At 42.2% G+C, this 23,336-nt stretch overlaps 1 protein-coding gene across 2 annotated transcripts in view; it reads right to left on the bottom strand.

Annotated features, from left to right (window-relative positions):
- The window catches only part of MAPRE3 (microtubule associated protein RP/EB family member 3), a 59,070-nt gene extending 57,742 nt beyond the window's left edge, over nt 1–1,328 (bottom strand). For both annotated transcript variants that reach the window (XM_053588679.1, XM_053588680.1), the window contains exon 1: nt 918–1,328. The gene's annotated coding sequence lies outside the window, so the exon portion shown is untranslated. The remainder of the gene's footprint in view (nt 1–917) is intronic.
- Between the last annotated feature and the right edge of the window lie 22,008 nt (nt 1,329–23,336).

Raw genomic sequence — 23,336 nt, 5'->3', positions numbered from 1 at the left:
AATTTATAGGAATATGAGATCAAATTCTGCCACAACCCCTCAATATACAAACAGTGAGTACTTCCTATGGGTATCAGGCCTGTTTCCAAACCTCACATTATACCAAGGTTGTACTGCAATTTAAACAAAATTCATTTAACACAGTACTGCAAAATGCTTATTCACAACACCACACCGGAAGCGCAGGAACTTGAGGCTTTTCTCTCCTCGATCCACCACTTCTACTCCCTCTCCGCAGCGTGGGCCAGGGCAGTAGTAGCTCAGCCCACTATCAGGCCACCGTGCACAGGCGGGTGTTCATTAAACAGTAGCTGATAATGATGGGGCTGAATCCTCAGCAAAATCTATTCTGAAAGCCCCGCAAGGTCTCAGCAGCCAGTTACAACTGTCCAGACCTGCATCCCCAAACCAGCCAGGCAGCAGCGTGTGGGTAAGAAACACGAAGCCCCAAGGTCTGGACCAGCAGAATGTTCCCCATCCCCCCAAGTCTCCCCTCGCTCTCTCCCTTGTCACTCTTGCTGGCATATCATTGGGGAAAACCAAAGAGGCCGGGAGATCTCAGGCCCCGAGGAGTAAGGAGAAGGGACAAGGGCGGACGGGTAGTTTGGGAGAAAATATCAGTCCAGGGCAAAGGTGCGGCAGCGCCACCTCTAGTGGGGAAGGACCCCCCCAAGGTGGATGGGGAGGGAGCAAAGGATGGGAGGGGGAGTGGCTGGGGAAGCCTGACCGCGGAGGCCGCAGGGAGCCAGGAGAGAGGGATGGAGGGGAGCTGGCTGGCAAGGGGAGACGCGGTTGCCCGGCGGGGGTGCCGGTGGGGAGGCGGGGGCGGGGGGGAGCCCGGTTCCCCTCCCCCAGCCCGGGCCCCGGCCTCCAGCTGACTCAGCCCCACAGCGTCGGTCGCTTCGGCCCGGACTCACAGTGCGCGAGGCGGCTCCGGCGGAGGCAGCGGGGGAGGGGACAGGCGGCGGGGGCGCTGCGGCTGCGGCTGCGGCTGCTGCCGGCGGCTCCCTGACGGAGGGTCCTAGCAGAGGCCGCCGCGGTCTCCGGCTTCAACGCACAGAGACTGCGGGGGAAGAGAGCACTGCGCAGGCGCGATGCGGCCACCGCTGTCAGTCCGAGCGGGGCGGGGCCAGGGCACCCGCCGTCTCCACGGCAACTGGGCGGCGAGCAGAGGACAGCCCCTACCTCCACCTTGCCTTAGCAACTGCGGCGGGAGGTGGGGGCGACGAGAACAGTCCCTCTAGATTACCCCAGCAACGAGAAGAAGAAACCGCCTCACAAATGTACAGCGGTACGGAGGGAACGCTTTTACCTTGTCACCATAGCAACTGGGAACAGTCCCTTCCTTCTTCCTTAGTAACTGGGTAACAATTCCTCCACCCTGTCTAATCACAGAAGGAACAACCTTTTACCTCTGATTCCGTAGTAGCCGGATGACGGATTTTTAATCTTTTATGACTGCTGCAAAGGAAAAAGTGGAGACTCTTCTTCTCTTTCAGCGACGTGAGAGAGCTAAGGCTGGATTTTGTCTCCTCTTTTTGTCTTCCAATCACAGCCTGCTTCTCTAATTCCCCAATTCAATTTTCTCTACCTGTGTTAAACATTCCCTTCATCTCATACCAGAAAGCCTACGCCTTTACTCCTAAATTGAGCTAATAAAATCGTTGATACCCGTATCACTTTGTTACCCACCTTACTGTCTGCTGCCAGTGCCTTTATAAACAGCTATTCTTTCTTCATCTTGCCCATCATCTGCTTTAAACTTACTTCCTCATAATCCTCTCCCTCTTTGACATGTCCATTCGTGTTCCCAAATTCCTATTCCAAGTGGACTTGTAGGATCTCCTACATTCTGCTAACTCCCTCCTCTTGTTCCATGCTGGTCTTGGTCCTCCGCTCTCTGCCCCAGGCTCCAGTATGCTCACTTTCACTGTGATTTCATAGTGCCAAGAAAGAGAACTTTGGTTTCTGGCTCGCCCTCCCTCAGCCCTGACTCCTATGAATACGTTTCAGTCACCTCTGTACCCACCTGTACATACCTCCTTTGCTACACCCATCTTACAGAATTGTCTTTTGTTTATATATCTGTCTCCCAAATCAGAGTATGTGCCCCTGGTGGGCAGGAATACTGTCTTATTTATCAGCTCCCTCGGCATCGTGTACAGACTGTGACATACAGTCTAGTAAATGCTTATGGGCTTGGCACCATAAACATTGCACCATAGCACAGTGGTTACAGAGCCAGCCACATACACCAAGGCTGGCAGTTCAAGACTGGCCCGGGCCAGCTAAACAACCACAACTGCAACAAAAAATAGCCGGGTGTTGTGGCAGGCGCCTGTAGTCCCAGCTACTAGGGAGGCTGAGGCAAAAGAATGGCTTACCCAGTTATAACCTAAGAATATGGGGAAGGGGGAGAGGGAGGGGAGGGAAGGGGAGGATGGGCAGAGGGAGGGTGATTGGTGAGATTACACCTATGGTGCATCTTACAATGGTACATGTGAAACTTACTAAATGTAGAATATAAATGTCTTAACACAATAACTAAGAAACTGCCAGGAAGGCTATGTTAACCAGTGTGATGAAAATATGTCAAATGGTCTATAAAACCAGTGTATGGTGCCCCATGATCGCCTTAATGTACACAGCTATGTTTTAACAACAACAACAAAAAAGAATGGCTTAAACCCAAGTGTTCGAGGTTGCTGTGAGCTGTGACGCCACCACACTTTACCGAGGGTGACATAGTGAGACTCTGTTTCAAAAAATAAATAAACAAAATAAATATTTATGGAATTGAATCAAGTGAAGATAAAGATTTTCCTTCTTTTTCATGTTCTCCTGCCTAACTGTCTTAGAGTCTCAGTCAATATTTTCCTTATTTTTTTTACATATGTGTTGTCTCTAGAGACTGTACTATTATTATAACTCTCTCGCCCCCTTAGCTCTCTATCTTAACGGCCAAACTCTGGTCACTTATTAATTGAGACTCTGGCATTCTCTGCTGCCTGAACCCTCTACTCTAACTTTAATCCTCTTCTTCCTTTTATGCTATTCCAATGTTCCCACTAAGGTAAGTTTCCTCATGGGTACCAACCTCCCCCATGACTCCTGTCCCTTTCACTATCAGTGTAAACCCTTCACACCTTACCATTCTATCATTCCCTAACCCAGTCCCCATTAAGCCTCTTGGTGACTATCATGGGATTCTTCTGGGCTTGTTGACATATCAGAGACATTGTACTCTTGACTCAAAAATAAGAATTCATAGCCTAGCATTTTCCTTCAAGTCTCCCTGGATAGCTCCCACAGATCCCACCCAAAATCCCAATGCAAAATACACTCATCCTGTCTGCCTAGACCCCCAAGTCTCATTACACGACAGCATCACCTTAAAAACAGGATCTCGCAGTCAGAATCAGGTCCTGGTGTGCATATGGCTCTTCAGGTTCCATTCCTTGGCTACAACCCCTGAGTATTCTAGGACTAGTGGTGTCATAGCACCCTGACTGGGCCCATTTTCTCAGAGAAAAAGGAGAAGGGAGAAGATTACAAATAGAGTAAGAAAAGAGGGACACAGCACATACTTTCTCCTCCCATCTAAAGCATTTCTCAGAAAGGAGAGGGTTCTTTGTAGACAATCATTCCCAAAACAAATCAAGTGGTTAGGAGAGTAAAAACCCAGGCTACACTTTTTCCTAGCCACAGAGTTAAAAAACTGAAGCTATTCCTGACTGTTGTCTACAAGGACAATGAGGAAATCTCAGACTAGGCTTATCTTGCTTCCCCATTCTGAAGTTTTAGCTCAGCACCATGGTTGCAGGTGTAGATTTGGGTGCTGTAGACTGTTCTGCATAATCCTGAAAAATGACTGTGATCCTTGTATCCCACCTCTTTATCACACATGAGGTAGAGCAGTGGTACCCAACCTTTTTGGCACCAGGACCAGTTTCATGGAAGATAATTTTTCCACAGATTGGAGGGGGGTAGATCTGACAGGAGATGGAGCCTGAGCAATAATGCAAACAGTTGTAAATACAGATGAAGCTTCACTTGCTCACTACAGCTCACCTCCAACTATGTGATCTGGTTCCTAACAGGCCACACACTGGCACCAGTCTGCAGCCTGGGGTTTGGGGACTGCAGAGGTAAAGGCCCATTCCACAAAGAATTCCTGTATACCCTTCACTCAGATTCTCCAGATATTAACATTTTACCCTGTGCCAGTTATCTATTACTACTAAATTAATCACTCCAACTTTGTGGTTTAAAACAAAGTTGTAGTTGGAGTGATTATTTCATTATCTCTGTGGGAGGAGAATTCAGAAAGAACTCATTGGATGGGTCTAGCTCTGGGTGTGATTGCAGTTGGTTGGTGGCTGGAACTTAAACAGCTAGGGCCTGACTGAACAACTCTCTCTTGGTGTTGCCTAGAGCGAGTTTGGGCTTCTCACCACATAGGAGCTTCAGAGAAGTTGTACTGTTTACATGGTAGGTGAGGGTTTCAAGGATGACTATTCTAGTAAACAAGAGAAAAGCTGCTTTCCTTTTCAGAGACCCTTCCACTGTGTCTTGTTGGTTGAAAGAAATCACAAAAGTTTATTTAATGTCAAGGAGAAAGAACATAGACCCCATCTCTATATGGAAGAAGTTTCAAAGTCATGTAATAAGAGTATATAAATGGGAAATACTGTTGAAGCCATCTTTGGAAATTATCACCTGCCACATTCTGCCCTCTAAACACAATTTATATCCTACTCAATGCAAAATAGACTTATCCTGTCTGCCTAGACCCCCAAGTCTCATTACACAACAGCATCACCTTGAAAACAGGATCTCACTGTCCAAATCAGGTCCTAGTGTGAATATGGCTCTTCAGGTTCAGTTCCTTGGATACAAACCCTGAGTCCTCTTGATCTGAAGACCTGTGGAGGAAAGAGACACATCGTCCACCTCTTATATACCCAACACACGGGCATAGGATAACTGTGAACATTCTCATTTCAAGAAGGAGGGAAACAGAAAGTTCACACCGCAGTTATTAGTTCACAGTGACTCGGAAATCCAGCAGGACACATGTTGCCAATTCCTAGAGCTTAGTCATGCTCCCATGTATTTGTATCAGTGTGGCTAGACATGCTTCCCCCGCCACAATGGAGTATAATTCTTTCTGATGATTAGTGTTTTGATGCCTAATTTTCTACAAATTTGGCAGTGCAAGAAACTTCAAGCTGTCTCCTGTGTCCTTTGGACTTTTCCCCTTCATGCTTTGAGCACTTCATTGCTTTCTGGCAAAAGATGCTGCAGGCTCATCTTGTACGTCTCCTGCCCCAGCTCTGGAATCAGCCACTTCTCCAAGGAGCCATGGATCTTCCTGACTTTACTTTTTCCGATTATTTTATTATGGTAAAAAGCACATAACCTAAAATTTGCCATCTTAACTATCTTCAAGTGTACAGTTCAGTGGCATTAAATGCAGTCAGAATTTTGTGCATCTGTCACCACCATTCATCTCCAGAACTCTTTTTATTTGTAAAACTAAAATTCTGTACTCATTAAACAATAACTCCCCATTCCATCCTTCCCTGTCTCCTGGCAACCTCCGTTCTCCTGTTTGTCTCTATGATTTTGACTACCCTAAGTACCTCATAAGGATGGAATCATATAGTAGTTTTCTATTTGCAATTGGTTTGTTTCACTTTAGTGTCCTCAAGGCTCATCCATGTTGCTTATATGTATCAGAATTTCCTTCCTTTTTAAGGATAAATAATAATCCCTTATATGTTTCTACCACATTTTGCTTATCCATTTCATTCATCCATTGGCATTTTTGTTTGCTTCCATGTTTTAGTTATTGTGAGAAATGCTGCTATGAACGTGGATGTACAAACATCTCTTCCAGACCCTATTGTAAATCCTTTGGCATATATAGCCAGAAGTAGAATCGCTGGATCATATGGTAATTCTATTATTATTATTTTTTTGAGACAGAGTCTCCCTCTATTGCCCAGGCTAGAGTGCCATTGTGGAGCCAGGCTCACAGCAACTTTAAACTCTTGGGTTCAAGCAATCCTCTTGCCTCAGCCTCCTGAATAGCTGGGACTACCAGTACCCACCACAACGCCCAGCTAATTTTTCTAATTTTAGTCGAGATGGGGTTTCACTCTTGATCAGAGTAATCTTGAACTCCTGAGCTCAAGGGATCCTCCCCAAGAATCCCTTGGCTTCTCAGAATGCTAGGATTATAGGTGTGAGCCCTGCACCTGGCCTGGTAATTCTATTTTTAATCTTCTGAGGAACTGCCATACTGTTTTTCACAGTACCTGTACCATTTCACATTCCCATCAACAGTGTACTATGGTTCCAATTTCTCCACACCCTCACTAATATTTGTTATTTTCTGTTTGAGTGAGGTGGTACGTCATTAGAGTTTTGGTTTGCATTTTTCTAATGATTCGTGATATTGAACATCTTTTCACGTGCTTATCGGCCATTCATGTATCTTCTTTGGATAAATGTCTATTCAAGTCCTTTGTTCATTTTAGTTTTGGTCGTTGAGATTTGTTTTTTTTTTTTTAGTTTGTTTTGTTGACACAGAGTCTCATTCCCGTTGCCCTGGGTAGAGTGCCGTGGCATCATAGCTCACAGCAACCGCAAACTCTTAGGCTTGAGCAGTCCTCTTGCCTCCTATCGTTGAGTTTTAAGAGTTCTCTACACACTCTGGGTATTGAGCCCTTAACAGATATATGATTTGCAAATATTTCTCCCATTCCGTGAGTTGCCTTTGTATTCTGTCAATACTGACGTTTATGGCACAAAATGTTTAAATTTTCGTGAAGTCTAGCTTGTCCATTCTTACTTTTGTTGCTTGTGCTTTTGGTGTCATTGCCTGTGCCTTGGCTGCCATACTTCTGACTTCTTGATTTTCCTTTTTCCAATTGCCCTTTCTCCTTAAATCTGTCCTTAAACACTGATGATTCCCAGGTGCCCTCTATTCTCCCTCTATACACAGTCACTGAGTGATCTCATCTATTTCTATGACTTCTGAATCTGTATCCCCATCCTCATCAGCTCTTCCAGCTGTCAGACCTGCGTGTATAATTGCCCTCTAGATACTTCTCACCCTGTTTCCCATAGCACCTCAAACTCAGAGTGCTTAATTTAAATGTATTTACCCTCCCCGCAAATCTACCCTTCCAATATTCCCTATTATTGCTGATGGTATCACTATCTAAGAAAAATCTGGGGTAATTCAAAGCCACCTCTTATTTCCAACAACCGGGACAGTTTTCTACTACTATTAATTTCACTTCTTAAATGTATCTCAAATCTGTTCCTTTCTTCATCTCCTTCACCTTGACCACCTCTTGCCTGGATTATTGCAAAGCAACTACCTGCTCTTTCCGCTTCCAGCGTCTCCTACCTCTATCCCATCACCTGCACCACTGCCAGAGGCTCTTTCTATAAGATAAATCTCTTCACATGATCCTTTGCTTAAGTTCCCATAGCTGTCCTTCTCAAAACTGCTGAAAAAACATTTAGGGATGAGGGACTTTTGTAAGGAAACAGTGTAAGAACTATAGGATACTTACATCTTCCTCAATTTTAACTTTTAGAGATTCAGAAAAACATTTTTTTTAATATTAAAACAGACACATGAGGCTGGGCATGGTGGCTCATGCCTATAGGTCTCTGGGAGACCTAGGCGGGTGGATTGCTTGAGCTCATGAGTTGGAGACCAGCTTGACCCACAGCAAGACCCCACCTCTAAAAATAGCTGGGTGTTATGGCAGGTGCCTGTAGTCCCAGCTACTTAGGAGGCTGAGGCAAGAGGATCTCTTGAGCCCAAGAATTTGAGGCTGCTGTGATGTCACGGCATTCTATTGAGGGTGACAAAGGAAGACTCTGTCTCAAAAACAAAAAACAAAAAATAAAAAAACCCCAGACATATGATGAAGTAGAATGCAAGAATCACATGATTTTTAAAGAGAAGACTTTTTTTTGTTTGTTTTTGGTCACCCTCCATATAGTGCTGTGTCGTCTTAGCTCACAGCAACCTCAAACTCTTGGGTTCAAGTGATCCTCTTGCCTCAGCCTCCCAAGTAGCTGGGAATATAGGTACCCATCACAAGCCCGGCTATTTTTTAGAGACGGGTTCTCACTCTGGCTCAGGCTGGTCTTAAATTCACGAACTCAGGCAATCCACCCCGCCTTGGCCTCCCAAGTGCTGGGATTACAGGAGTGAGCCACCACATCTAGCTAAAGGCTAAAGACTTTTAAAGAGAGTTTGAGCTCAAGACAGGATGTTATCCACCCCCGTGCCTGTACTTGCTTTGGGGTACTTTAGTGGAAATGTTTGAGAAGCACTGTCTTGAAGGATAAAAGCTCAGATTCCTTCAGGCAGTGGACAGGCTCTTATAATCTGGCCCCTGCTCACCACCTCCTTTTCCCCTTCCACTCCCTTTACGCCCTACACACCTCATAGCTCTTGTCTTTATGGCAGCTACAAAGAACAGCCACTTGTAGTTGCCCAAGCAAGTGATTCTATGTCATGGCTGTTCTGCATTATAGGGTCACCCCTCCTTTCCCTTCATTAGACAAATTTCTATTCATTCTCCAAGACCAGCTTTTGTGTTATCTCCTTGGTGGCACCATCAAGGATCTCCCCAGTGAACTGACTCGTTCTTTCTCTTTGGTAGCAGCTCCATTCTTTGTCATGGTTCCTCTTTGCCTTGTGTTACTATGTTGGTTCACATCTTCTTCCACAGGAGGGCCTCACAATTATTCAAAGACTGTATGTATTCTTAGCACCTTGTGCTTTGTATTCTTAGCAACTTGGACTAAAACACCCAAACAAGTTGAAAAAAATCTGATCAGGGGCGGCGCCTGTGCTCAGTGAGTAGGGCGCCAGCCCCATATACTGAGGGTGGCGGGTTCAAACCCAGCCCCGGCCAAACTGCAACAAAAAAATAGCTGGGCGTTGTGGCGGGCACCTGTAGTCCCAGCTACTCGGGAGGCTGAGGCAAGAGAATCGCTTAAGCCCAAGAGCTGGAGGTTGCTGTGAGCCGTGTGACGCCACGGCACTCTACCAAGGGCAGTAAAGTGAGACTTTGTCTCTACAAAAAAAAAAAAAAAAAGAAAGAAAAAAATCTGATCAAGTTTCCTTTTCCCCAGGATGACTGGGGAAGCTAATGGAGGAGATGGAGTCTAAGAGAGTGGTTTAAGTCTGCTAGTGGGGAGGCTAGCATTTAGATTGAAGTATGCAGGACTGCCCTGGCCCTGGCTGTGAAGTGGAAGCAGAGAGATGCTAAATGCTACGCAGGTAACTGTTGCCAACCGTGTTCATTATTCATTGGAACCTAGGTGAAAGTGGAACAGGGCACTAAAATAAGACTGATTTTCACAATACAGGAAACACTTGCCATAGTTTTAACATTTACAAGACACTTGTGCAAGCAATATGTAATTTTGTGGAGGAATGAATTTTAATTACATGCCTTGAAGTGACAGAGTCCTTATTTAGAGAACGCATCAACCCTCCACCCTGCTGAAGTTGCACAAACACTGGGTGTTATACTTCTTGATTATGTGACCTTGGCCTTGGTTTTTCTCATGTGTGGCTAAATGAGATAATGTATGAAAAATGCCCTAGCAGTGTCTGACATACTCTACATATCCAATTAGTGGGAATGCTCAGTAATAACTACAACTCTCATTAGGGTCAAGAGTCCCTTGACCTTCTCACCCCGTTATGCCTTATTACATTATACAGGAGCTAATATGCAAATTGAGCATTTGCAAAGGTCTTAAGGCAAACATCCTGTGCACATTAATAACCTACTGTATCCAGTAAGACCAGCAACTCTAGACTAGTGGCTTAGATTGCAAGATATTGCTCTGCCTTCTGTGGAAAATACCTTCCTTGGTGAGCAAGTGCATGAAGGCGTGGACTAACTTGGATGAATTCAAGGTGGCCTCAGGGGCCCAGGACTGTCCTTTTTCACCCTGCCCAGATTTTCCAGCTGCATCTATTGTTGCTGATGCTCAGGAAAAACAACAGAAATTGTGCTTCTCTTTATAGTGATCACCCACTCAAACTTCAAGGGCCGATCCTTGCAAAGGAGATAAGATAGAGGTTAGGAGCATTGGCTAGGGAGTTAGATGGACTTGGACTTCCGTGGAAATTTTAAATCTACTACTTGCTAGCTCTGCAGTAAGCTATTTAACTCAGTTTCTTCATCTGTAAAGTGAGGTTAAGAATAGTAAATGCCTTGGAGAGTTAATAGGATTAAATGAGATCATGTTTATCAGGTGCTTAGGACAATGCGTGGCATGCTGTGGGCATTCAATAAATGGTATCAGCTATTATCTCTATTTATTAATAAAAACCGAAATGTTACATTCTTTGCAGAGACCCTCCCAAAGCAAGCAAACTTCATTGCTACCATGGCATTTTTAGTTATCTCTCTCATAGCATTTCTTACTTATGCAAGGGGAAACTAGTATTTATTCAGCTTCTGCTACAGCGAGACTTGAGATACACAGCCTTTCTTATAATTTCCTGGTCACTTTCTGAGGCTAATATTATTCTCATTTTCACAATAAACAACAGAGCCCCAGAGAGCTTAATAACTTACCTAAGATAACACAGCTAGCAAATATCAGAAGTGGAGTTTGAATTTAAAGCCAACACCAAAATCCAGACTTCTTCCACCCTCCCATGCTTCTTATACTTTCTGTAGTATAATTATTTGCCAAATATCCTTTCCCAAACTCATGTATAAATGTGGGAGTAGCAGTTGATTCATTTTTGTAGTATCTAATGCATGCCTGACAGGTGTTCCAAAAGCATGTGTGTATTAAATCAAAGGTAGAAAAGTCACGTAAGTAAACCTGAACTAGAATTGCCAGATAAATATAAGACACTTTACTTAACTTTGAATTCAGATAAACAACAAATGCCCCTTTAGTATAAGCATGCATAGATACTATTTGGGACATAGTTAAATTAAAAAATTGTTTTTTATCTGAAATAAATTTAACTGGGCATCCTATATTTTTATTTGCTTAATTTGGCAACCTTATCCTAAATTCTGAGATTGGCCTGCTCAAGCTTCTGTTGTCCCTTACTCACACTCAAGGCTGACCTGATCCTGAGATGCTCTAGGGGATGGGATTGAAGCTTGGTAACCAGGACACATCTGCTTTGGGCCTTACCTGTTCACATCTGAAGGCAAAGAGGAAGCCACTGATGGGCTTAAAGCGCCATCTGGAGGCTTTTATAGGTAGTGGTGTGGCCAGGTGCCATCCCATGGACCCAGGACTGAAGGAACAGATGAAGTGCAAAGGAACAAGGCAGAGACAGGTAGAAGTGAAGGCCAGCCCAGAAGTAGACAGGGGTAAAGGAAGCTTTACCCTCCTGGCATTTTGTTTGCAGCTCCTCTGGCTGCCTTAGACGTTATTGCCAAGGGTTTTGCTTTCCTAGAGTTCTCTGTCTCTCCAGCTGTTCCTGCTCTTCCCCAGGCTGGAAGTCATTGCTGAGAGAGAAGCATCATGACTTGGGATGCCTGAATGTATTAGGACTCATGCTAAGGGTGTTTTTAAAAATTTTTACCCTCTATAGAGAACTCAAATTAATCCACATGAAAAAAGCCAACAATCCCATATATCAATGGGCAAGAGACATGAATAGAACTTTCTCTAAAGACGACAGACGAATGGCTAACAAACACATGAAAAAATGTTCATCATCTCTATATATTAGAGAAATGGAAATCAAAACAACCCTGAGATATCATCTAATCCCAGGGAGAATGGCCCACATCACAAAATCTCAAAACTGCAGATGCTGGCGTGGATGTGGAGAGAAGGGAACACTTTTACACTGCTGGTGGGACTGCAAACTAGTACAACCTTTCTGGAAGGAAGTATGGAGAAACCTCAAAGCACTCAAGCTAGACCTCCCATTTGATCCTGCAATCCCATTACTGGGCATCTACCCAGAAGGAAAAAAATCCTTTTATCATAAGGACACTTGTGCTAGACTGTTTATTGCAGCTCAATTTACAATCGCCAAAATGTGGAAACAGCCTAAATGCCCACCAACCCAGGAATGGATTAACAAGCTGTGGTATATGTATACCATGGAATACTATTCAGCCACTAAAAAAAATGGAGACTTTACATCCTTCGTATTAACTTGGATGGAAGTGGAAGACATTATTCTTAGTTAAAGCATCACAAGAATGGAGAAGCATGAATCCTATGTACTCAATCTTGATATGAGGACAATTAATGACAATTAAGGTTATGGGGGGGAAGCAGAAAGAGGGATGGAAGGAAAGGGTGGGGCCTTGGTGTGTGTCACACTTTATGGGGGCAAGACATGATTGCAAGAGGGACTTTACCTAACAATTGCAATCAGGGTAACCTGGCTTATTGTACCCTCAATGAATCCCCAACAATAAAAAAAAAAAAAAATGTTACCCTCCCTGCTCTGCGCCTGTAGCTCAGAGCTGGTGGGTTCGAATCCAGCCCGGGCCTGCCAAACAACAATGACAACCACAACCAAAAATTAGCCAGGCGTTGTGGCGAGAGCCTCTAGTCCTAGCTACTTGGGAGGCAGAGGCAAGAGAATCACTTAAGCCCAGGAGTTGGAGGTTGCTGTGAGCTGTGAAGCCACAGCACTCTACTCAGGGCGACAGCTTGAGGCTCTGTCTCAAAAAAAAAAAAAAATGTTTTTTTTTTTTACTCTCCCTTCTGAGAAGTTCATCAGTCATCATTATTTTCCAGGGAAGAACAAAGTCTTTTTTTTTTTTTTTTTTGATTTTTGAAAGGAAGAACAAAGTCTTTAATCTCATAGGCACTAGAAAAAGAGAATTTCAGCCCTACTCCATTCCATAAAGTATACAGCAAATTACTTGCCATAGTAGGTATTTAATACATGTCACTTTCTTTTTCCCTATGGAAGGGGTAGGCCCTGCTGCTGGTGGGAATGCCTTTCCTCCTCACCTCCATCTTGTCTTCCCAGGCTCTTGTATGGAGTAAAAGGTTACCCTTAGCATCCCCTTCTTACTCAGCTGGGGAGTTCAGGGACTTAGAGAAGTCCCTCCCAATTGTTTGATTAACTGATCTCCCAAGGAGTATGACCTACCACGCCATTGAAGAATCCTCTCAGAGCAGTGGAGGGCCAGATTTTCATTATCTGTGAAAACTCAGTTTTCAGGTCCTGTGTCTGGTTGGGGAACAGAAAGGCTGTGGCAGGTAATCCAGAAAAACAAAAACAATGGAAAAATGTAAGGGAAGCACTAATAAGTGAGGAAGTCAGTCAAAAAAGATCAAGGGTGTAGGAAACATACATCTCAAGGGAAAAAATGTCCAAGAAAGTTAATTGCTAAAGCTATGGCTCCCACTTACTCTGAAGAACCTCACCTGAGGTCCCCCTTAAGGCCTTGCCCTGAGGGGTGGAAGGGCTGTCTGAGAGCCAGGGAGGTCCACAGTTTCTTGGAGAACCTCAGGGAAGGGCTGCCTTACTTCCTCTGGGGGACCCACTTCAGGTATTTAGTCGGCTGGGTGGGATTCTTTACTGTCCTTGTGTAACTTGAGGCTGTGGAGGGATGACCAGTTGTAATTCCTGTGTACCTGCTGAGTTCATCTCCTGCTCAGGTCGTTAAAGATTACTGGCCATTGCCTTTGCTTCTTCAAAGTCCTGTTGGTCTGCATTGGTGGGCACTCTCTTTGAGGACCTCAGGTCAGAAAGCTCCATTCTGGAGACTTGGTGCCACATTTTTTTTTTCTTTTTTTTCTTTTTTTTATTGTTGGGGATTCATTGAGGGTACAATAAGCCAGGTTACACTGATTGGTGCCACATTTTAAAATGAGGACGTGTGGCATAAAAATAATACTATGGGCTGACAACGGAAAGAATGGGAATTGTTTGCTTAGAGCACTGGTCCTCAAAGTTTGGTTCTTAAAGCACTTGGGAACTTAGAAGGAAGGCAAGATCTTAGGCTCCACATCAGATCTACTGAGTCAGGGAGGCCTAGCAAGCTATGTTTAAACAAGCCTTCTGGATAATTCTGATGCATGCTGAAGTTTGAAAACTACTGGCTGGGGGCGCCTGTGGCTCAGTTGGTAAGGCGCCGGCCCCATATACCGAGGGTGGCGGGTTCAAACCCGGCCCCGGCTGAACTGCAGCCAAAAAATAGCCGGGCGTTGTGGCGGGTGCCTGTAGTCCCAGCTACTCGGGAGGCTGAGGCAAGAGAATCGCTTAAGCCCAGGAGTTGGAGGTTGCTGTGAGCTGGGTGGGGCCACGGCACTCTACCGAGGGCCATAAAGTGAGACTCTGTCTCTACAAAAAAAGAAAAAGAAAACTACTGGCTTAGAGAAAACATGGATATAGTGGGAGGAAATGAAGTTTTCAATAATACACAAATATAGGAAGAGCCATTAATAAATAAGATTGTTGTGTGTGCCTCCAGAGGGAAGAGTTAGGACAAAGAGGCCAAGTTGCAGAGAGACAGAATTCAGTCTCAATTAAAGAAGTAATACTGAATAAATAGAGCTTTAGGTGAGTGGGATAGCATGCCTGGGGAAGGCACTTCTCTGTCACTGGACTAAATGTCCTGTGTCCTAAACTAGATGACATGTCAGGGATGTGATAGAAATTTCTGCAGTGCTTTAATTAGATGTGCATAAGAAATTTCCAAACTCAGAGAATCCATGATTCATTTTTCTTAAAAGAACTCTTTCTTTTTCTTCAGTTCTCTTTTATCAAGATCCAGGGTAATACTTTCTGGTTGTCCTGCCATTTCTGAGAATCTTTTGCAGCTAAGTATTTGTAGCATGTTGTTAGAAATAAGCAAACACTGAGACCAAATGGTTGTTCTGGCCTCCTACTCAGGATTTTCTCAGGAGTGCTCTTTTCTGGAGTAGTTGTTCTCTAGGCTGCTGCACAGCTGCCTTCAGAGGCTTCCCTCTAGCACCATTCCAAGGCTTTCCTTATCCTCTCAGTTATGCTGAATCTCCTATTTCCTCCAGTCCATGTCTTTTAATTTTTTTATTATTCATTTTGGTAGAGGACACCCTCAAATGGATTATCAAGAAGGGGCCCTAAGGTGGTCAATCTTTTCCATCTTGAATGTCTGACAATGACTTTATTCTGCCTTTAACACTTGACAGTTTGGTTGGAATTTATTTTCCTCAAAAGTTAGAAAATATGTGCCAGGATCTTCTATCTTCTAGTATTTCTGCTGGCAAATCAGGTGACATTCAATTACCAACCCTTTGTATGCAGCTAGGGTTTTTGTTCTTGCTGGCTTTGAGGCATTAATTCTGTTGCTTAGAAACTTCATGATGTCTCTTCAATCTGGAAATGTGTATGTTCAATTTTTATTTTTTTATTATTTTGTATTTTTATTTTTTTAATTTATTTATTTTTTATTTTTTTTTGACTGACTAATAATTCCATTTTATTTGGAATATCCAAATAATAAACCTAGTATTCCTGAAATACATTTTCTTAAAACATTTCCCTGTACCCAGCATATGGACTATTTTGAGCCCCCAAGTCAACCCCCTTCTGCATGCCCCCACCCCGTCTCCCCTTCTCGTCTGCCACACCAAACCTGGAATTCCTCCATCTCTCTCCGCTACTTCTCTGGGCTTCAAGTTCTCTCTTGAGAGAATATTTCAATCACGCCTCCTTTCTCCTGGGCCACACATACCCTGGCTCACACCAGTCATCCAGCACCTCCGTCTGAGAGAGGAATCACACACCCGGCACTGGCCTTCTGCCCTTTTGGGGTCTTCTGTCTCCACCGAGCTCTCGGTTCCACCTGCCGTTCTGCGCACAAAGGGGCAGCCATGTCCCATTCCTCTGAATGGTGATTCCAAACTTCAGCTCCCTCTCCCACCTTCTCACTCTCGGTACTACGTCCCACTTCACGGGGGTGGGTGGGTGGGGTGACTTTCTTTTGCTGCAGAACAAAGACGTTCTTGGTGAGTTCTGGGGCATCCTCGACCCAGCCCCGCGGATCCCGGCCTCGCAGTGCACACCCTGCAGTCTCCTTCCACGTGTGCCAGGTCAGTAAGTTTGAGAAACGGCGCGTGACAGTGGCAACTGGCTTCGCTCCACAATTAGGGTGTCTTCGGCCTCTGCTCTCCTGCTCCTTCCGGTGTCACCTGCTCCAGGTGCGACTGCCTCATAGGCAGCCGCTTGGGAGGCTGCACCACGTGCCGCCCCTTCCCCCGCCAGTTTTTATTTTTTTAATAAAAATTTTATTTTTATTATTTTTTAGTTTGGGAAATTTTCTTGTATTATTTCTTTGATAAACTCTCTTTGTTTGAGAGTCTTATTTCTATAATGTCTATCAGACTGATCATTTAATTTTCTTGTCTCTTCCTAATTTCATTTTGTCTTTTTGATGAATCTATCGTCTTAGTTTAAAAGGTTTTATCTACTCCTTGAGTCATCCTGAGTGGGAGGCCAGAACAACCATTTGGTCTCAGTGTTTGTTTATTTCTAACAACATGCTACAAATACTTAGCTGAATACTTCCCCTGAGGTAGTTTGTTCTTAAGTTTGTCTATCTTTTGGGAGGTTTTTTCCTCATCTTTAAGAGGAAGGCACAAATAAGTTGACTGGAAGACACGAGTTCAGGGGTGGGGCACATTAGCGTGTCATTCTTTTTTATGGCTAAATGTCAAAATGTAGATATTTTCTCCTCTGCCAATCAACTTGCCCAGAGAGGAATCCTCAGATTTCCTATCTGGGAGTATACAATCCTCTATACTTATTATGGTAGATAGCATGGGAATGAGGCTGAGAGTGGACTGATGTCACTGTTCAGTCTTCTGCCCTACACTTTCACCTTAATTCATCTTCTCTTTGGCAGGATGGAAGAGACTGAACAGTTGCTTGCAGGAGCTGGAAGATCTATGTATCTAACTACTCCTCAGAGAATTTTAGTCAGTCATCCTGCTTTCACCCTTTGGAGATCCCAGGTGCTTCTAGTCTGAATCTTCTACTGGTTCTAGAGTATTAAATGGCTTCTTCTTGGTTGCTTTCATCACAGGCAGAAATGCCGTCTTTCTCCGCACGGCAGCCACTCATCTACTTTATATCTGCCAAATTTTTGTTGATCCCACATAGACCATAATCTCATTTCCCATTATTTTTTTCCATGTGGTTTAATACTTTTTAAAAAAATGTCGTTTTAGTGAAGATTTGAGAGGGAATATAGAGAAAAAAGTTTGTTAATTTACCACATCTAACCATTAATCTACTCACTGATTTTAAATTTCTTGTTTTGTTTAAAAAGCATGTAAGGGCCAGGCGTGGTGGCTCATGCTTGTAATCCTAGCACTCTGGGAGGCCAAGGAGGGTGAATTGCTTGAGCTCATGAGTTTGAGACCAGCCTGAGCAAAAGAGAGATCCCCCCCCCACCTTTACTAAAAATAGAAAAACTGAGGCAAGAGGATCGCTTGAGCCCGAGTTAGAAGTTGCTGTGAGCTATGACTTCATAGCACTCTACCCAGGGCAATATAGCTTGAGACTCTGTCTCCAAAAAAAAAAAAAAGCATGTAAGATTTAACTCTAAATGCTGCTTAGCTAGATACCACACATTTTATATTTTGTATTAAAATATTCATATTTTGTACAAACACATCACAATTTACTTCTATTTTTAACAGCTTAAAACAGTTTCTAAATATATGAGTTTATTGATATAATTTATTTATGTCTAATCTGATTGCAATGTGGTCAGAGAACAAGGTCTGTGCAATATGGACATTTTGGAATTTTTTTTTTTTTTTTTTTTGTGATTTTTTGGCCGGGGCTGGGTTTGAACCTGCCACCTCCGGCATATGGGACCGGCGCCCTACTCCTTAAGCCACAGGCACTGCCCCATTTTGGAATTTTTTGAAACTTGCTTTGTGGTCTGGTAGATGGTCAAGTTTTACAATGAATTCTTCTTTTACTGTGGTAAGAAATACACCATAAAATTTACCATCTTAGCTGTTTTTAAGTGCTCACTAGTGCTAAGTATACATATGTTTTTACATTGTTGTGAAACAGACCTCTGAAACTTTTTCATCCTGCAGAACTGAAATTCTGTACCCATTAAACGATAGCTCCCCTTTTTTGTCCTCTCTGCAGCCGCTGGTAAGCACCATTCTACTTTCTATTTCTATAAATCTGACCGCTTTAGATAACTCAAACTGCAAGTGGAATCAGACAGTATTTGTCTTTTAGTGACTGGCTTTCTCACTTAGCATAATGTCCTCAAGGGTCATCCATGTTAGCATGTGACTGGATTTCCTTTCTTGTTAAGGCTGCATAATATTCCGTGTATCTATATGCCACATTTTGCTATCCATTCATCTGTCCACAGACACTTCCATGTTTTAGCTATTGTGATTCATCGTACTGAGAATATGAATGTGCACAGAGGTGAGACTATGGGATCAGATGGATCGATCATTTTTTGAGTATTTCTGTACATTTTGGCATCATAAGATATTCCTGACTCCTCATCAGTATAGTAGTATTAGTGTGTCATTCTTTTTTACGGCCAAATAAGATTCCATTGTATGGATATACCACATTTGTTTATCCATTCATCCTTTTGTGGATATCTGTACTGTTTCCACCTTTTGGCTCTTATGAATAATGCTGCTATAAGTGTTTGTGTATAAGTGTTTGTGTAGATGTATGTTTTCATTTTTCCCAGGCACATACCCCAGAATGAAATTGCTGGGTCATAAGTACCTTCTGTTTAACAGGAACTTTCTGCCTGTTTTCCAAAGTGACTGACCATTTTACATTTCCACCAGCAGTGTAATGAAGGTGCAAATTTCCCTCAACCTTGCCAACACTTTTTATTATTTGACTTTTTGATTGTATCCATTCTATGGCATGTGAAGGGAAATCTCATTGTGTCGGAAGCCATATAAGGTACAGCTCGGCCTTACTTCTTCTTCAAGTAAAAAACAGTTTTACATTTTCCCGGTAACTTTACCCGGCAACTAGCCAACCAATCACCTTATGCCCCATCTTACTTACTCTAGCCAATTCCCAGTTAACAACTCCTCTGAACCTCCCAACAAGACACACCCACCTTCCCCGTAATGCTTATAAGGCACAAGTTTTTTCAATAAAGTTGGAGACTTGATCAGAAAACTGTCTTGTCTCCCTTTCTCCGCCCCTTGTTTGTTTTTCTCCTTTAGGTGGCTCCTGCGCCCCCCGTTGCTGTCCCGCGGGTCGGGACATCATTGTGGTTTTGATTTGTGTTTTCTTGTTGGGCATCTTTTCATGTGCTTAATGGTCATTTGTATATCTCCTTTGAGGAAATGTCTATTTCGGATCTCTTGCCCATTTTTAATTAGGTTTTCATTTTTTGTTATTTATTATCATGAATTCTTTATATATTTCAGATACAAGTGCCTCATCAGATACATGATTTTCACATATTCTTTCTCCTTCTGTGGGTTATATTTTCACTTTCCTAATGGTATCCTTTGAAGTACTTTATTTTGGGGACAGAGTCTCACTATGTCACCCTCGGTAGAGTGCCATCATGTCACAGCTCACAGCAACGTCAAACTCTTGGGCTTAAGTGATTCTCTTGCCTCAGGCTCCCAAATAGCTGGGACTACAACACCTGGCTATTTTTTTGTAGTTGTCATTGTTGTTTAGCAGGCCCTGGCCAGGTTTGAACCCGTCAGCCCTGGTATATGTGGCTGGTGCCCTAACCACTGAGCTACGGGTGCTGAGTGAAGTACATTTTTAAAAGACTTTTTGATGAAGTCAAATTCATTTTTCCTTTTGTTGCTTGTTTGGTGTAATATCAATGAATTTATTGTCAAATCAAGGTCAAAAAGATTTACACCATGCTTTCTTCTTAGGTTTATAGTTTTAGCTTTTACATGTAAGTATTTGATCCATTTTCAGTTATTTTATTTTTTTTGAGACAGAGCCTCAAGCTGTCGCTCTGGGTCGAGTACTGTGGAGTCACAGCTCATAGCAACTTCCAACTCCTGGGCTCAAGCGATTTTCCTGCCTCAGCCTCCCAAGTTGCTGGGACCACAGGCATCCGCCACAATGCCCGGCCATTTTTTTGGTTGTAGCTGTCATTGTTGTTTGGCAGGCCCAGGCTGGATTCGAACCTGACAGCTCTGGCATATGTGGCTGGTGCCTTAGACGCTTGAGCTACAGGCACCAAGCCATTTTGAGTTATTTTAATGTATGATGAGAGGTAAAGTTCTAGTTTCATTTTTTGCATGTGGATATCCAGTTGTCCAAGCACAATTTCTTGAAAGCACTGTTTCCCTCCATTAAATCATCTTGGTCAAAGATCAGTTTTGACTACAAACATTTGGGTTTTTTTCCTGAACTCACAATTCTATTCAATTGATGTACATATCTCTTCTTATACGAGCACTACACTACACAGTGTCTTGATGGCTTTTATGTTAACTTTTGAAATCAGGAAGCATGAGCCCGCCAACTTTATTTTTGTTTTTCAAGATTTTCTGATTCTTCTGATCCCTTGCAATTCCAAATGAATTGTAGAATCAGGTTGTCCATTTTTACCAAAAAATACCAGCTGGGATTCTGAGAGGGGTTGCATTGAATCTGTAGATCAATTTGTTTTGCATTTTTTGGATCTTTTAAAATTTCTTTCAGCAGTTTATCACTTTTCAGAGTATAAATGTTTTGTTTTGTTAAATTTATTGCTAAACATTTTACTCTTTTTGATGCTCTTGCAAATAGAATTTCTTTCTCAATTTCACTTTTGGATTGTTCACTGCAAGCAGATAGAAATACAATTGAGTGTTGCATGTGATAATTGTGTCCTACCATCTTGCTGAACTTGTTAATAGTTTTTTAGTGAATTCCTTGTGGGTTTTTTTTTTTACATATAAGATCATGTCATCTGCAAATAGAGTTTGCTTCTTCATTTCCTATCTGTATGTCTTTCTTTTTCTTGCCTAATTGTTCTGTATAGAATTTCTAGTACAATGTTGAATAGAAGGGGCTAGAGTATACATCCTTTGTTTATTCCTGCTCTTGGAGGGAAAGCATCTAGTCTTTGACCAGTATGATATTAACTGTGGGTTTTTCATAGGTGCCCTTTATCAGGAGAAAGTTATTTTCTATTCCTGATGTGTTATGTGGGTTTTTTTCAATCATGAAATTATGTTGGAGTTTATGAAATACTTTTTCTGCACTTATTGAGATGATGCTGTGGTTTAAATTTTTTATTCTATTGACATGGTGTGTTATATTATTTTCAGGTATTAAACCAACCTGTAGTCCTAGAATAAGTCCCACTTGGTCATGATGTAAAATTCTCTTTATATTGGCTGGGTGTGGTGGCTCATGCCTGTAATTTTAATACTCTAGGAGACTAAGGTGAGTGGATCTCCTGAGCTCAGGAGCTCAAGAACAGCAAGAGTGAGACTCATCTCTACTAAAAATAGAAAAAACTAGCCAGGCATGGTGGTACATGCCTGTACCCAGCTACTTGGGAGACTGAGGCAAGAGGATCGTGTGAACCCAGGAGTTTGAGGTTGTTGTGATCTACCATGATGCCACAGTACTCTACCCAGGATGACAGAGCGAGAGTCTCAAAAAAAAAAAAAAGAAATTCTCTATATTGCTGGATTCAGTTTACCAGTATTTTGTTTGTGAGTGTTCTTTTGTGGTTCTTGTAATTCTCTAATATTAGTAGTAATGTTCACTCTTTTTTTTTTTAGAGACAGAGTCTCACTTTATCACCCTTGGTAGAGTGCTGTAGCGTCACAGCTCACAGCAACCTCCAACTCCTGGGCTTAAGTGATTCTCTTGCCTCAGACTCCTGAGTAGCTGGGACTACAGGCACCTGCCACAATGCCTGGCTATTTTTTTTTTTTGCAGTTTGGCTGGGGCCGAGTTTGAACCCACCACCCTCAGTATATGGGGCCGGCGCCCTACTCACTGAGCCACAGGCGCTGCCTTATAATGTCTCCTCTTTTATTTCTGATTCTAGTAATTTGAATCTCTTTTTTTCTTAGTCAATCTAGCTAAAGCTTTGTGAATTTTGTTGATTTTTTTTTTTTTTTTTAAGAAATCAGATTTTGGTTTTCGCTGATTTTTTTTTCTGTTGGTTTTCTACTCGTTATTTAATTTTTTTGCTCTAATTTTTATTATTTTCTTCCTTCTATTTGCTTGAGTTTAGTTTGTTCTTCTTTTTCCAGTATTTTAAGATTTAAGGTGGAAGTTTAGGGTACTGATTTGATTTATTTCTTTCCCTCCCTCCCTTCCTTTCTTCCTTCTCTCCTTTCTTTCAGGTTGGTAGTTGACTAAATTTTTTTCTCCCTCATCATTGGTAGGAGAATTATTTATAATTCTTATTGCTGTTTTGAAATGCCATTTTTTTTCAAATTTGAGAATTCAGTATTGGCTGTTTTTTGAATTCAAAAACCTAGTGTATAATGAAGCTGGGAAATTTAATAAGCAAATTTAAAGTTTTATTTCCCCCCCTTAGTGCAGAATGAGAAATCAGGAATTTTGGATATGGCATAATTGATTTCAACAAGAATTTGAACTTTACATTGAGAAAAATTCCAAAGAGAAAAAAATTGAATTTCTGCACTAAAATTAATAGCTGAAGTTTTTTTATAAAGGTAAAATATGGGATTTTGATAGTAGTGTAGGGTATTGCTACTGGAATATAATTGGAAAAATGTGTCCTTTTTCAAATCATTCGATAAAGCTCACATAATCTGAAATTATATAAGTCAAAAGAGAAATTTCAACTTAACTTTCCGTGTACCATTAAAGGAATAATGTTTGGTATAATTTCTCAAGAGTTGCTTATTCATTTTACCTGGTTAGTCTTTGTTTTTTCCTAGAATTTCTGGTTGGATTTTGGAAGCCTGAATTCCAATAACATTAAGGTAAGGGACACTTGTTATTCAAAGGCTTCATAAAGTCGGTGTTATGTAGTTAAAAGAAGACTACTCCGTGTTTGCACCTAAATTCATATGTGTGAGTGTGTGTATATAAAGGCCTAAATTAAAGCCTAAATTTTGACCAGAGTCAAGATTTCAGATAAAACTTTAAGAGCTTGTACTTATGAGAATATTTATTAATCTTGTAGCATTCTAAAATACTGCTATCTTCTTAGTCCCCCATATTCAAATTAAAAATTTTCCATCTGATCTGGAATTAAAAAAAAGAATTCCTAACTGGGAGAATCATTTGGAAAACACCTTACAAACTTAGTGTAACAATATATAGTATATTTACTAGCTTAAAGAAATCACTGTAAAAAAGGGGACTTACAGCT

The sequence above is a fragment of the Nycticebus coucang genome, chromosome 4 (assembly GCF_027406575.1).
Source record: "Nycticebus coucang isolate mNycCou1 chromosome 4, mNycCou1.pri, whole genome shotgun sequence".
In the NCBI taxonomy this organism is placed as follows: domain Eukaryota; kingdom Metazoa; phylum Chordata; class Mammalia; order Primates; family Lorisidae; genus Nycticebus; species Nycticebus coucang.
This window is presented reverse-complemented; position numbering and strand designations above follow the sequence as displayed.